Source organism: Alligator mississippiensis, chromosome 1, assembly GCF_030867095.1.
Source record: "Alligator mississippiensis isolate rAllMis1 chromosome 1, rAllMis1, whole genome shotgun sequence".
In the NCBI taxonomy this organism is placed as follows: Eukaryota; Metazoa; Chordata; order Crocodylia; family Alligatoridae; genus Alligator; species Alligator mississippiensis.
The window spans coordinates 300,199,642-300,214,786 of record NC_081824.1 but is presented as its reverse complement, the minus strand read 5'-3'; the positions used below and the strand labels follow the sequence as shown (position 1 = coordinate 300,214,786).

The window sequence follows — 15,145 nt, the reverse complement described above, 5'->3', positions numbered from 1 at the left end:
TAAAAATTAGACCAAGTGTTTTTCTGTCATTTGTTCAACTATTAAGCTATATGTTGTTATTAAGAGCCTAATTAAAGTAAAAAATTAGTGAGGCCTTGCATGTTGTAAGGCCTAATAAATTTAACAAAGCCTTGTAAAAGTAGTAGGCCCTATGGCGTAATAAAAATTAACCTTATCAGAAAAATGCAAAGGCTTGTACTGCTATTAGTCATTCCTAAGGAAAGTTTGCAATGAAAGAATCTGTATGGCTGTAAATTATCAGCATAGCTCAGAAGTTATAAATTGGCTAGCACATCCAAAAATCATTTAAAAGGAAGACACACCTCTATAAAAAAAGCTACTGATTTAGAATTAACTGCTAACCTAAATTCGTGGGCTAGTAGATCTCAAGGAGCCCAAAGACTAAATATCAGGGTCCTTCCCAGTACCCCTCAAACAGCATTAATTAGGAATGCCTGACTTCGCTGAGCTTTGCAAAAGAGGAACTTGTACATCAGGCATCGAAGGGGACTGCCAATAAGTTGCCAACGCAAATTGTTATTGTCTGTCCTTGTTATTTTGTTACTACATGTAGTTGTGTGTTTATTAAGTCAATAAATCTTTCTTACCTTTCTACCCCTGACCACACTCTCAATCCCAAACCCTCTGCTGGCGTCTAGAACACTGGTGAGTGTCAGAACTACAAGGCCATTGCAAGAAGCAGGGAGCGGGGATGTGGAGGAACACTGCCTCTTTGTGTGAGAAATGGCTGACTTGATATAGGCATTTAACTCCAGGAGGAGATTTGTCTTCATGAATCCTAAGGGGAGGAGGGCAACTAGGCTGACACCCTCAAAGGTATTTAGGCACCTTAGCTCCTACTAGCTATCTCAGGGAGCTCAGTATGCTGGCTCGTGTGAAACCTATTTGTAAGTCTCTAACTACTCGTATGGGGGCGTAGGGACTTATCTCAAGAACTGTATATTCCACTTGGTAGCCAAACAATAAATAGGTGTCGCAGCTTCGAGTCTAAGGTGCCCCATCACAAATGTAGCCCCTGGTAGGTATTTTAAAGAGTATATCTGTGGCAGGAAATGAAGCACCCTGATATAAAAATCACAAATGATCAACAAACATAGCACTCTGCCACACCCTTTGCCCAAAGCTGCTTTACCAAATTGAACTTCACTTTAAACATTGACTGTCACTGCAGCATTTACTCAAGTGAAGAACCAATGACTTCAGTGGGGTCTGTGCACATGACAAAGGGGCTGCAGGGGCAGCCTCTAGGGCTATACTAATGTTACATTATAAATGTTTATTACAGATTTACAAAGGCTCAGGATGGCTTATAGGAAAAGAATAAAATAGCTTATGATACAAGAGAATGTACAAGAGAACAAAACACAAGAACAAAGTAATGTATAAATGCAAGTAGAGAATTGAAATAGAATATAAGACAACCCCTGCCTAAAGAGTATCCCAGCCTACCCTTGCTTGCTAAATACCTGCCCAAATCGGAAGCTCTTACAGGATTTAGGGAAGATGTCCTCACCCAGGCTCCAGCAGGCCTCAAGGGGCAGGGAGGTGAAGCAAATTTCAGAGTGGAGGAGCGACTGCTGAGAATGGTCACCCATGTGTTTTCACCAAGCCTGCTTGGCATACTGGATTTGCAGGAGGTTGCTGTCCACTAACCTTAGCAATAGCATAACTAGGGGTGGGTGAGAGGTGCACCTGTCCCAGGGGACAAGTTAGAAGGGGCACTGGAATTGCCCTCCACTCCCATGGAGCCTGCATCCTGGTAGGAACTTTGAAACTATCCCTGCTGCTGTTGTTTTAAGAGGGCTGTTGCTTAAAGAGGGGGATAACTGGCTGGGGAGTCAGTGTCAGGTGATGGTTTCTTGAGTGTAGGGACCAGACAACCACAGACTTAAAAACATCCTGCACCCTGCCCTCCCCAGAGGAAGGCACTGACAACCGCTGCCAGCAGTGGCCCCAATCTTCCCTAGCTGGCTTTTAAAAGCCAGGATGGATATGGAGCTAGTTTACAGCTAGCTGCCTACATTCCCCCTCAGCACACCCTCTGTGTCAGTGGATGACAACAATTCAAATGATCCATAGGACACGGCAGAGCTGCTAGTTAACAGTCAGTACCAACATTGTTAGCACTTATTTTTGCTCTAGGACAAATGACATGCTGTAGAGACTTCCTCTTGCTGGAGAAACTGCAAGCAAAAGAAAAAAAGTTGTGGATAGAGGAGCATGCTGCTTAGCTTTTTGAAGGAGCATTTTATGTAGTGGATCTGTTTCTTGTGACATGCTGAGCACATTGTATATGCTGCTTTCTCTTTGTTGGATTGCTTTTTTTTGATACTTTTCTGGGGCTCTTCAGTACCACTGAAGAAGCACTGATCAGTTTATTTTAGGCTCAGATGTAGCAGTGCAGTTGCAGAGGGAGGCAGTAGGCTATTTATTCTGTATGATCTGAATGAACTTGATATTTGATCTGCAATTATATAGCAGAAGAGGCTCTGCAGGGCAGGCAGAGTAGGGATTCTCTAACAGATGTCATATGTTCATTACCTGTTCTGTAAATTAGCTCTGAATGCCCCATTAGGTCTCAGCTTACTTTCCCCCACTGTCAGACATCACCTCATACACTTGGGCAGAAATGTACTGTTGAAGTAGGAAATCTGACACAAATCTTGCTCCTTCCTATCTTGTACATCTCACCCTTTTTAAAGTGTTCAACTCTCTATTCCAATTCAGTTTAGGGTCTTGTAGGAGTGGTTTATGAGTACAGTAACATCATTCACATGGTTACCACATAGATTCTGTTCATTTATTTCATATCAGATTGCTTAAAACATACACGTTTCCTTCTTCATGTGGGGAAAAAGAGAGAGAGAGAGAGAGAGAGAGAGAGAAGTCCACTCTACATCTATAGAAGTTGTTTATGTCATATAAATTAATGGTTAATTGCCAAGGTTTTGACTATGTCATATTAGTATTCATGCTAAATGTGTTAAATCCTGGAGTCCTTTGGGGAATCTATGTACAGCTTATGAATTTGAGCTGAGATGATAAATTGCATATATCTGTATTAAATAGCTGACTCCATTTTGATCGTAAGGCTAGTTGAATTTTTTCTTCTTCCTGTCTTTTTACCTCCATCATGGACTAACTTTTCAAAGAGAGGTGGCAGAGGGCTAGTAATAAAGGGTTGTTAAAAACTGACAATCATCAATATATATCAAACACTTTTGGACAAAGAGATGGCTGCTGTCCCAGAGCAAACCCATTGTTCATGTCTGAACTCTGGGGTAGGAAAGGGAATTAAGCAACAGAACAGTTGATAGATGGCTTTGATGACCTGTTGAGGCTAACTGAGACTCACCTGATCCTGGGAGGCTGGAAGTTACAGAAGAAAAGGTTCCCAAAATCTAACTTACAAGAAGCAGACCTGGAGGGGAGCTGTGGAGTGGGAGAGAGATAGATAGGTAATTTCTGTGATTTAGAGAACAAGGGGTGAGCTAAGGACAAAGATGTTGGACACACCACAGGACTGTGATCTAGCCACAGAGATGTGAGGGAACAAGGGCAAAAATACAAACAGGGTCAATTAGTATTTCTGGGTTTGCATATCTTCTTTGCTTTCTAAGTAAAGAATAATTGTGTGTTGGAAACCATGTGGAAAGTGTGTGTGCACGTGTGTGTATGCGCGCGCTTGTGTGCAAAATACTATATAGGCAGTACTTCTCACACAACCTTTTTGGTTCTGATTCTGTTCTCCTGTAATAGTCACAAGTATGTCCCAGAACAGACTTTCCTCCCTTTCAGCCTTTTTCTATCCATCCTTGGAACTCATCTGAATTTTAAAGGTCTTTTATTAAACTGCACAAGAACTTGTAGTGATGGATGGGCTTGTGGTACATCTGTTGTAAGTGTGATCAGCAATATATATCAGTGAGTGCATCTACACATGTCCCTGTGGCATTGTTGTTACTGCGCCATCATTTAGTACTTCCTTTAGGTGACACAGTAACAGCCGTTACTGCACTGTGCTGGCAGTGCAGATATTTTTAGCCACTGTGTCACTGTACTAATGCGATATAGCAAGGGAGCGTGTTGCTACAGAGATGTAGCTGCAGCATCATGGGTTTTGCCCGCCAACTCTATGTTGCCAAAGTGCACTGCTACGGCAATATAGCATCTCTTGGAGGTTCAAGAGTTCCCATCCTTTTGAAATGGCTGGGAGTGGTGTGTGGTGTTGGGGGAGAAGTAGGTTTTGGAGGGCATGGGGAGCAGCTTAGAGTGGTTGGGGATTTTGTGGTGGAGATTGGTTTTTACATCCAAGTATTATGCTGCAGCAGTTCTTTCTGTAGCTCAAAGCAATAACTGTGTTTCAAAGATATTCAGGTTTCCGTTGACCTGGGTCACAGTGACATAACCTGATTCAGACAGGAGGCTTAATGGGAGGAGAATGAGATTGTTGACTAGAAATACTGAGTCTCCTGGAAAATCTAAGGCAATGGCTCATATTACCCAATGGCTTGAGCTCACCTGGCTATGAACACCTGAGACTGCTGTCTTCAGATGCTCTAAGTTGGGTAGTTGGGATTTTAAAGTAGATACAGCCGTATTATCTTTCACTTGCCAATGTTCCATGAAAATGTTCAGAACAAAAAGGCCACTCTAACAAAAACTGGGGTTTCTTAGACAATGTGTATGTGGACTGAAAGTTCTTTACAATTGCACAAGATACTCTCCTTGCAGATTTACTTTCTCTCAGAAAACAACATCTGTCCTTTATGTCCTTTTTGTTTCACATTCAGCAGCTATTATAGACTGAGGAAGTTCCTTATTTCCTCAGTACAAACCTGGGTGCTGTCAATTTAAGTGGACCACTTGCATTTACCACCATACATTATTTTTATTGAAGGTTATGGTATGACAAGCTGAACCTTTGTAAGCGTAAAAAGAACATAATTAAAAAGTAGGAGGGAAGCCCTGTGCTACTGAAATCAATGGGAATTTTGCCATTTTATGGGAACAGGATCAGACCCTATGTAGCATGCTGAGTAGGGCTGTGTGAAACAGCACCGCTCTGTTTCGACTTGCATTTCAAGGTTTCAATGGAACAGCTTTTCGTTTCATATTTTGTTTTGATTCAAAACTGCCATTCCGTTTCATTTCGTCAAAATAGCGATGCTGTTTTGATACTGTTTTGATGTTTTGCCCATAGGTTATAATGGGGAAGCACAAAATAGCCTCTCTCATCCAGCAGGCAGATCGGGAGCCTGCAACCCCAGGAGGGCTGCGGGGGCTGTGCCAGTCCTGCTGGGGTTGCATCCCCCAATCTGCCTGCCAGATGACGGAGGGAAGCCGGGTGCTGCCACCTGGGACCGGGGAGCTGGGGAAGGGAACTGAGTTCAATCGCTCAGTTCCCCTCCCCAGCATTGGGATCAATCAGGCTGAGGAAGGGAACTGAGCCCAATCACTCAGTTCCCCTCCCTAGCCTTATGGTTGGGCTGGGGAAGGCAACTCAGACTGAGTTATCAAACTGCACTCTGTTTCATCATTAGCCACTTTCCTGAGTCATCTGGTTTCCTTTATTTTAGGGGCCAAATGTAAAGCTTTGTCCTTTAAAACAAGTGTGGGAGATAGAACTGTACCTTAGATTTCATATCTGCAGTCCTAAGCAGCGTTCTCTGATGACTCATCATACATCAGAGGAGGATGCCAAAAGCAAGGCTGAAGGCTGGGATGCATGAGTCTCCAATTTCTGGGGAACTGTGAATAAAGAAGATAAATGATGTTATATCCAAGCAAATGAACAGGCAAATGGGTATTTACTTATAAGTATGCAAATCCAATGAAATAAAAGTAGTCTCTTGTTTGGATGAAAAGAACTTACCGTGACTACATGATAGTCTATTCTCTCTCTCTGAACATCAAAGCCAGTCCTCTGTAATCTAAGGAAGTTGGGCAGGGATTTTTCTGTCGGTATTTCTTTTCACCCCTTGTTCTAAATGCTAATGCCAAGGACCACTGCAAACACAAAGTGGGGCATTTTTCTTTAAATGAGGACAGAAGGCTAGATCCCAACATCACTTTACACTCCAGGCATGTACTCAGGAACAAGCTACTGTAGACAAGACTGAGATACACAGATATACACTGGGTGCGTCTACATGAGATGCTATGTCACTGTAGCAATGAGCTATGGTGACATAGTGTTAGCAGGCATGAACCATGACGCCACTGCTACTGCACAGTAGCAACAAGCTACTGCACAGTAGCTCGTTGCTATTGTGCCATAGCACAGGAAATGACCATAGCATAGGAAATGACCTGTGCACAGCTGGGACTGTGAAGCACCGGTGAGTACTGTTCAGTCATTTAGTACTTGCTCAATGCCTACATGACTGCACAGTGCACAGTTGGGTGCACGTGTAGATGCGCCCGCTGACAACTGCCTGTGTGTGTTCTCTTACCCCACAGCACAGTGCGAGCTAACCTGTGGCATCTGACCCCTCAAAGACTTTTGCTGACTCTAAATTGCCTGAGAAAAGTGAAGAATCAAAACCAAGACCAGGCTGTTAAGATTTATATCTCCATGGCATTTTTTTGTTATCCCTCATAAAGAGGTCGGCTGACTTAAGTTCTGTTTGTAGCAGCAGCGCATAGCTGGGGTAGGAAGTTGCTGGGCCTGAGTAGGGAGGGAAATGGTGGGAGGAAGCAGGTTATACCATGCCCCTTTCCTTCTCTGAGCCTTGAGTTGATTCCCAGGAAGCCCCTTCCCTGTAGCTGACTGGCTTCCAAAGGACTAAGCTCCTCTCACCAGGCCAGCGCTGGATGCTGCCACGGTGAAGAATTCTACAGCATCAGCAGATGTCTATACAAATGTTTCACATTTTAAATCCTTCTGCTTCAGTCCAGTTTCTTTTATCATTGGTATTCAGTTTCTTTGTTTCTGGGTCTGATAAGATGCCTCCTTGCATGGGTGATAGGGAGGCGAGAACTGTCTGGAAACCAGTTTGTCAGCAGTATGCACTTTCAGGTCATGGACATAATGATTCATCAGCTTTGCAGTTCTTCTGTCTCTTAGCAGGCTATTGTTGTTCCAAGGTGTTTCAGCATGTGCAGGACAGGCGTGCAGGGGTCTGTGAGTTTTCCTCCGTATGCTGTGATTGCATAGCCTTCGCTTTACCTGAACAGACAGAGATTTGACTGCAGACAAAATGAGGAGGCTGTCTGAGACAGAGGAATATTGAGGTGTTCTGTGGTAAAGGCTGGCCTTCTAAGCACTAAAAATATAGGGGCAGACTGAAGTTAACATGCCAGTCTTAAAGTATAGAAGGAAGAAATGGGCATTGTCTTTTCACTGCCATCATTGACAGCACCTGTATCAGCTGCTTGGTGACAGTGCTGGCTCTGGTTTCTTGTTAACTGGAGCAGGGCAAACTACTTGGTGCTTCCTGAGGTGCCTCCTTCTCACTGAGTTTATTATTTTTATGTATTTATTTATGAGATGTATATGCTGCTTTTCTCAACAAAAGCTCAGGAGAGGGAGAGGGAAGGTTAGGAGATAGGCACATCCCTCAGGTGAAAGAGGGAAGGCATGCTTGCATGACTGATGAAACATGACCCCTTGGGTCTAGGTACCGAAGGCGAACAGCCTTAGCAAGGCAAAGGCAAAGTAGGCCAATACAAGCCTTGCCATGTCACCCAGCCAAGTCTTGGTCATACAGTCTCTGTGTGAAGTATTCTCTGTGTGATATACTTTTAACAATGAAACTGGGGACAGTCTAATAACAACAGTATTATTCATCAGCAGTGGTTTGAATTCCCAGGCAATAATGTACTGATGCATGGGTGAGCAAGGCACCAACCCCAAATGCTAAATTCTGGGGGGCAGAGGGAGAGACCCTTCTGTTTCCACTCCCTCCAGCTATACCCTGCATCTTTCCTGCTCTGGCTGCAGCATCAGGGAAGACAGAGAAGTGGCAGTGGTGCACAGTGGAGGAGCAACTGGAGAGGTCTGCTTCTGCAGGGGGGCAACTGTCCCCGCCCCCCCCACCCCTTATTGCTACTGGAAGTTGGTGTGTATTGGGTCTAAAAAGGAGGTGACATTTTCCCTCTCCACTCCCACTATAGCATCAAACTGGCTATTCCTCCACTGCATGCTGCTACCATTTCTCTGCCCTCCCTGATTCCGGAATCGGAGCTGGAGCAGGGAAGGTGCAAGGTGTAGGGGAGCACAATAATACCCAGAGTGCAATACTGGTCAGCCATGCCTGTATTTCCAGGTATTCCCTGGATGTGTTTTGTCATTTACAAATGAAGTTTGGTTTCAGAAAATAGGCAACAAACACATGGATTTAAGTTCCCTGAGTCCACATGCTGCCTTTTCTGGTGATTATTTCTCCCTCTTAAAGTTAGGAAAAAGGACAGGTAGGACCAGGCCATCTGAATAGGTGACTGGTCCTACTGGGATTGTTCCAGAGTCCACTGAAATTTATGGGCTTTGGATCCAGGCCTGTTTTCTTCTGATTTCTGTGGGTCTGGAAGGTAAGTTTAGTCCTTGGTTTGCGAAGGTGCAGTGCCCAGGACCTAGCTAGACTATGAAGCAGGATGCACTATTCACAGTTCAAAGGTCTATGGGTGGAATAAGTACATGGAGGATTTTTCAGTCCATGACAGGATTACTCTCTTTTTTTTAATTTCACAGTGAGGTCAAACATAGTTTTCTACTCTAAGCCCAACAGATCAATTCTTGAAGTGGGCATGTAATGTATTCAAATACAGGGATGGGCATTCTTGATTTCATTGGTAAAAAAGTCCCTTGTGAATGCAGGCAGGCTAGCCCAGTGAGTCAAGTTTTTTTAGTATCTGTCAGACTGGGTGCATCTACACAAGGCGCTATGGTGACATAGTGTCGCAGGCACTGACCATAATGCCGACACTCCTGCGCAGTATGGTTGGAAACTGCTGGGACTGCTCAGTAACGGCAGTTATGGCATGGTCATTTGGTACTTGCTAAAGCAGCTGCGCAGTTGGGCACATATGTAGACGTGCCCACTGAGAGAGACATGCATTGTGTGTGATCAGATGTTTCTGTGTAGAAGTTGCAGCTGTTCCTGTCCTGTCAGACCGATGTCCAAGTTGGCCTGTTGCTGACATCAGCAGTCCTAGCTATGAAGCAGCTCAGGAGTCTGCATGAAAGGATCAAGGAACAAAGCTGAAAATTGAATTACCACTCATTAAAAGGGCAACTGGAAAGGCTGCAGAGCAGCCACATGTACAATATATGGTACAGCCTGTCTAATGAAAGGAGTACAAACAGTGTGGGCAGGGGAGGGGCTGAGTCAAGTAAAAGTGCAACCTTCCTATATTTTCCTACAATACCTTCTGTAATCTGGGACAAAGCTACTGTTGTTGCTCTGATATACGGCTCCGACTGACTAACCAATTTCTCCTAGAGCTGCATTCCATAGACTCAAAAGTCAAACCACCCAGAAAAGGCACTGGCATTTATATTAGAAATACCTTGTAAAGGACAAGTGAACGAGGCAATAAGAGAATAATTAGATATCCATTGTGCATAAAATTCCTCAAGTAATAGACTTAGTAACATCGGTTAAACATTTGTCCCTCCCAACTCCCTCTTCTTGCCCCCATGCCCAGAAAATCATGTGCACCCTTAGGTACTGGAGATGTGTACTAAGTGCATTATTTAATCTACAAATCCATGTCTAAGAGATGAGGCAAACTGGACTACCTGATCATGACCTAAGCTTGAATTCTGGGGAAGCTACCCTTCAGATGCAGCTCTCAATATAGTAACTGGAGTCTACCTCAAGTAACTCAGTGATGAGTACACTGCAGGTTTATAGACAGGATGAATTCCAACACTGCAAGAAAATAAAGTCCAGTTACACAGAGACCCAAAGTAAGAGTCCGTTATTTAGGCAAACAGCAAGGGGAGAGATTATGAAGTCTCCATCATAGGAGCCCCAGTTAACCAAAGCCTTGGCTGGGATGATCTAGTTGGGGGGTAGTCCTGCTTTGAGAAGGGGGTCAGACTAGATGACCTCCTGAGGTCCCTTCCAACCCTATTTTTCTATGATCCTTAAGTCATAGGCTTTAGAAGCTAAGAGCCAAATAGGGGTAGGAAAGGGTGGACTTTCCTTAAGCTGAAATGTTGGTGTAGCTTTCTGCACCATAGGGTTTAATAAACTACTATCGCAATGTACAGCACTCTGGATGCAGTCAGAAGGGTGCTGCATAGTGTGAGGAGTCAAACAAAGTGTGAAGAAAGATGCAGATAAGTGCAGGCCCAGGCTTGTCACTGCTTGACCAGTCCCCTATCTTGTATTGCCCAGCCCCTCTGCAAGGGTGTAAGCACTATAATATATAAATCAGTTTTTGAAACTGGGTGCCACTCAATTTACAAGAGTGGCCTCCAGGCCATTGAGCCTCAAGTCCAATGAGGGGGGGCTCCAGGCCCAAACAGTTGAAAACCACTGTGCTATTGGATGTCCTTTCACCAATAAGGATCTTGGTAGAGAGAGATGCTATGAAAGGATATTCAGAGATCAGGCTATCGAATAAAGAGAGTGACTTAAATAGTGATTGAAAAGATAGGGAAGGGAGGAAAACCCACCGGGGCTTATTGTTTTGTTGTTCTCTCCAACCTGCTCTGCCTCTCACCTCTGCCTATTCTCCCCTTTTCCTGCTCCCACCCCCATTAACTTTCTTTTGTATTTAAATCACTTCTCTGTTTGATAACCTGCACTCTGTGTCCTTTCAGACCTGATAGTGAGCTATGTTAGGGTGCAGACAGACGTGACAACTTTTGCCTGATCTGGTTACAGAAAGCAGTCTGTAGCCATGATCAAACACAAGTGCATGGCTGAAGAAGACCACTTAAAAAATGGCTGATTGAGATAAAACCTGAACCCTCATTGCATGAGGGGTCAAAAGAAGACATTTCAAAATAGAGCATCTTCTGTAACTTGTTTTTGTGCAGCTTCCCAGCCTCCAGCTGTTTTCAGAATGGAAGGGGGGAAAGGGAGTGGAAGGAGTTTGGTCTGGGCCTTTACAGCCCCTGCTGGAGGGTGGGGCAGGTGTACTGGAGCCTCCACCTTACACCAATATACCTGTGCTGCCCTCCAGCCCTGACTGGAGAACCCCTAGAATGAGTTCCCTATGCTCCCTTTCCCCCTCCCATTTGGAAACAGGGACAGGCTGGGAGAGAGGACAGACCAGTCCTAGGGGCAATCTGCTGCAGGCTCCCAACCAGCACCTAGAATCCACCTTCCTGCTGGAACCAACAATGAACTTCTGTTTTATCCAGGGGATTGTTGTAATTCAGAAGCCTTCCTGCAAAGTGCTCTCAGTTACGGTGGGGAGCTGCACTTCTGTCTTCACCCTCAAGCTGATGCTTCTCTGATTCAGGTGGTCTATCAGGTGCTCCTCCACCAAGGACCTTGGTATAGAAGTAGCTTGCAGTTCCCCACTTAACAAAAAAACACCAGGTGAGTGTTTAACTTGCTGATAACACTGTATGTGATTCTAGACTTGGGTGCTAATTATCCATTTGGTGAGCCTGCCCTTGTTTGAAGGACATAACACACTCCCTGGTTGTTCCCTACCTGATCATCTTCCTAACCAGAAATACATTTACAAAGACACTAGAAGATTAAGGTCTCAGGGTATAATCTGAAAGTGGGCCTGTCACTGGGTATGGACAAATGTATTTATTTGCTAGCTTGAAAAGGGAGAAGGATCTGCTGTTTGGTGGTGTGATGCATAGCAGCTGTTATGCTGTAACTATGGGTGGGTCCAGGATCAGGGTGTGGGAGAGGTGGCTACATCCCCTTCAGCTATGCAACATATGTGCAGTGAGCAATATGAGCTCACCATCATGTTAGTGCAGTTCCTGACTGAGCTCTGTCAGTGCCAGGAGCTCTGAGCTCACTAGCTGGTTGGTGCAAGCTCTGGCTGGAGACAGTGGATTGAGTGCTGCCACTGTAACTTGCCTCCCCCCCCAATTCTGGTGGCAAATTTTTCATGGCCCTGTTTTACAGGGACTACTGGAGGCTTGAACAGGCATTCTCACAGAAGCAATTTAGTGCCCTCATGTTTTCAGCATGGAATAATTAAGATGAATCAAAATGCCAGATTATGTAGTGCAGCCGGAGAACTGTTTGGGTACTGCCTGCTGTGGTATTTTGCTATGTGCAAGTCAGTAAATTGAGAGGCAAACACCACCCTTGCTATTTGATTATGGTGAATGACAGGGATGTGACTCCACTAGTTTATTGTGCAGCCACAGCAGTAGAATACATTCAAAGAAAAGGTGCATTGCATGCCTCTTCTACTTGCATAAATGATGAGTTCTAAGCTTTTGATATTTCAGGGACTGACAGGGCATCAGCCTACACAGGACTATGTTTAATGTGTCATTTCCTACAATTAAAAGATGCAAATGGACTTCATCTTGTTAATGCCTCAGGTACTCTGTGGGCATTTTAGCAAGAAGGATAGGAACAGTTTATCTCTGGGCCAGTTTATTACCCTTATGAAGACAAGTCAGCAGATTGACATTCACTCTGAATGAGTAGTGTTGAAGAGCTAACCTGAGCACTTCACATTCCTGGTAGACAACCTGTGCTCTAACACTTCCCTGGTAGACAAAACGTAAGCATGGTGTAGATCTTACTCTAGTTTTGTGACACACACTGTTGCTTAATCAATTCATTGGCAATGTTAGCTTCAGCTTTTAAGTCCTTATTATTGTACCAGTTGCGGGGAAAAACCAAGGAACTACAACTGGGTGGGAGGGGAAGAGGGAGAAGAGTGTGATGCAAAGGAAAACAGACAAAAATATTAACAAAATTTAAAAATAAAATCATATTTCTAGTGGTTTTGAAATGTATGGGTCTGTTGATGTGGTCTTTGGCACAGACTCACCTGAAGGGTTGTAGATCAAACTCTTTAATTTCCTTAATTTACAGTAAGTAAAAGCAATGTGTCTATGTGAGAACTGCAGGTAGATATAGAGGAGAGCTAGGGACAGACATTCAAAAAGACTGAGCCTGAATTGATTCAATCTTTGCAGGTTAGTCTAACCTGGCTAGGCTAAAGCAGTTTGTAACCAGACAGACATCACAGAAATCCAGGCACATGCCTGCAGAGGCTCAGGATAGAAGCCAGGGAGCACTAGAGCAGTCCTTCTTTCCCTTGCACAGGGCTGAGCTGAGTGGGGCATGGCCAGGCCCTGACAGGACATTGTGATTAGGGAAGGCCTCCCCACCCCACTTGATAACAGAATTTATTAGCTCTGTTATCACCATTTAACACCCCATCAGAAAACAAAGCCTCGCTCATTAGAAGCTCTTCTTAAAAAGCTTTTTCCAAAGGAAAATGCATACCAGTCTCTTTAGAATACTCCAGCACCAGCATCTCCTTTTTAGACACAATGATCAGTATCCAGAAGGGTAAAATACAGACCACAGTATACAAGAAACCTGCAGACCAACATACATATCTGCACAGAACCAGCAATCACCCTAAACACACCAAAAAAGCTGTGATATACAGCCAAGCCCTCAGATACCACCGCATTTGTACTGAAGAGAACACCCGGGATCGCCACCTCACCAATCTTAAAAAGGCTTTCACCTAACAAGGACACTCCTGCAGAGAGGTAGATCGCACATTTGAAAGAGCCACCTGGATACCATGTGAAGAACTGCTGGAGTACAGAAGAAAAACATCCACAAATCGCACACCGCTGGTGATGACGTATCACCCCTCCCTTGAACCTGTACGGAAAATCCTCAAAAAATTGCAACCCATACTAGACAGAGACCCTATTCTTAAAAAGATCTTCCCAGAGCCACCCATCCTAGCCTTCAAACAAGCACCGAACCTCGCCAACCTCATCACCAGAAGCAAACTTCCTCAAGCCCAGAACACACCAAAAGGATCCAGACTGTGCCATGACAAGAAATGCAAAACCTGCCAACACATCTCCACCACCCCCACAATCACTACACCCCACAACAGAGCCATCAGCATCCCAGGATCTTACAGCTGCACCTCCAGAAATGTAATATACCTCATCCACTGCACCAAATGCCCTGATGGAAAATACGTAGGAGAGACCAAACAACAACTGAGCACCAGAATGAACGCACACCAGAAATCTATCAAAGACAGAAATACCCAATTACCAGTGGGGGCACATTTCTCACAGGAGGGCCACTCTCTCTCCAATCTCTCAGTCCTGATCCTCAAGGGAAACTTACACAACACTTCCCAGAGATGAGCCTATGAGCTCCATTTCATCAACCTGCTGGATACTAGAGATCATGGACTAAACATAGACACTGGATTTTTGATACATTATAATCTGCCTGGCAACTGACTCCCCAGCCCAGCCCAGCCCAGCCCAGCCCCTGGCTTCTTTACTTTTCATTCCATCCAGGAAGAGCACACACCAACTGCTGAAACTTCCTTAGCCTGACGAAGTGTTTTTGAACCCAAAAGCTTGCTTAATAACTTTTCTCCAACTATTTGGGTTGGTCTAATAAAAGATATCAAATTCACCCAAGGAACCTTGTCTACCAGTCTCTGGGTTATTTACTATACATTCTATCCAGGAAGAGCGCACACCAACTGCAGAGGCTTCCTCAGCCCGACGAAGGGTTTTTAAACTCAGAAACTTGCTAAGAACATTTTTTCCAACTATTTAGTTGGTCTAATAAAAGATATCAGATTTACCCAAACAACCTTGTCTGCCTTTTCCAAAGGAAGGAATTCAGGGACATTACCATCTGAGCTGTTGATTACCTCCAAACACCCTAAATGGACATTGTCCTATCTGCCTTACATAGCATTAGCTAGCATACCACATGCTGGCTACAGTCTGTGCTGTGGGAGAGAGGAGGAAGGGATCTCCGCTTAAGCAGTGAGTGGTGGGAGGGGGACACAGGGAAGCCAGCAGGCCCTGCTGCACCTGCAAGTCTCTGCCAGAGATGCAGCTAGGGAGCAGAGGGGAAGGTTCACCCCTGCTGGGGAGCGCAGAGCCCCATCCAGCTCAGAGAGCATGCCAGGATGCTGGGGTGTCTGGTTTAGCTTAAACCAGCAAAGT

The 15,145-nt window shown here is 44.6% G+C and overlaps 1 long non-coding RNA gene across 5 annotated transcripts in view; it reads right to left on the bottom strand.

Moving 5' to 3' along the window:
• LOC106740463 (uncharacterized) overlaps positions 1-15,145 on the bottom strand; it is a 74,416-nt gene that overhangs the window by 33,611 nt on the left and 25,660 nt on the right. For 4 of the 5 annotated variants that reach the window (XR_009459101.1, XR_009459099.1, XR_002090148.2 and 1 more), the window contains one exon: positions 5,655-5,772. This is a non-coding gene — a long non-coding RNA (uncharacterized LOC106740463). Of the gene's footprint in view, positions 1-3,376; positions 3,454-5,654; positions 5,773-15,145 lie in introns of all 5 variants that reach the window. The other variant, XR_009459100.1, reaches the window with a different exon arrangement.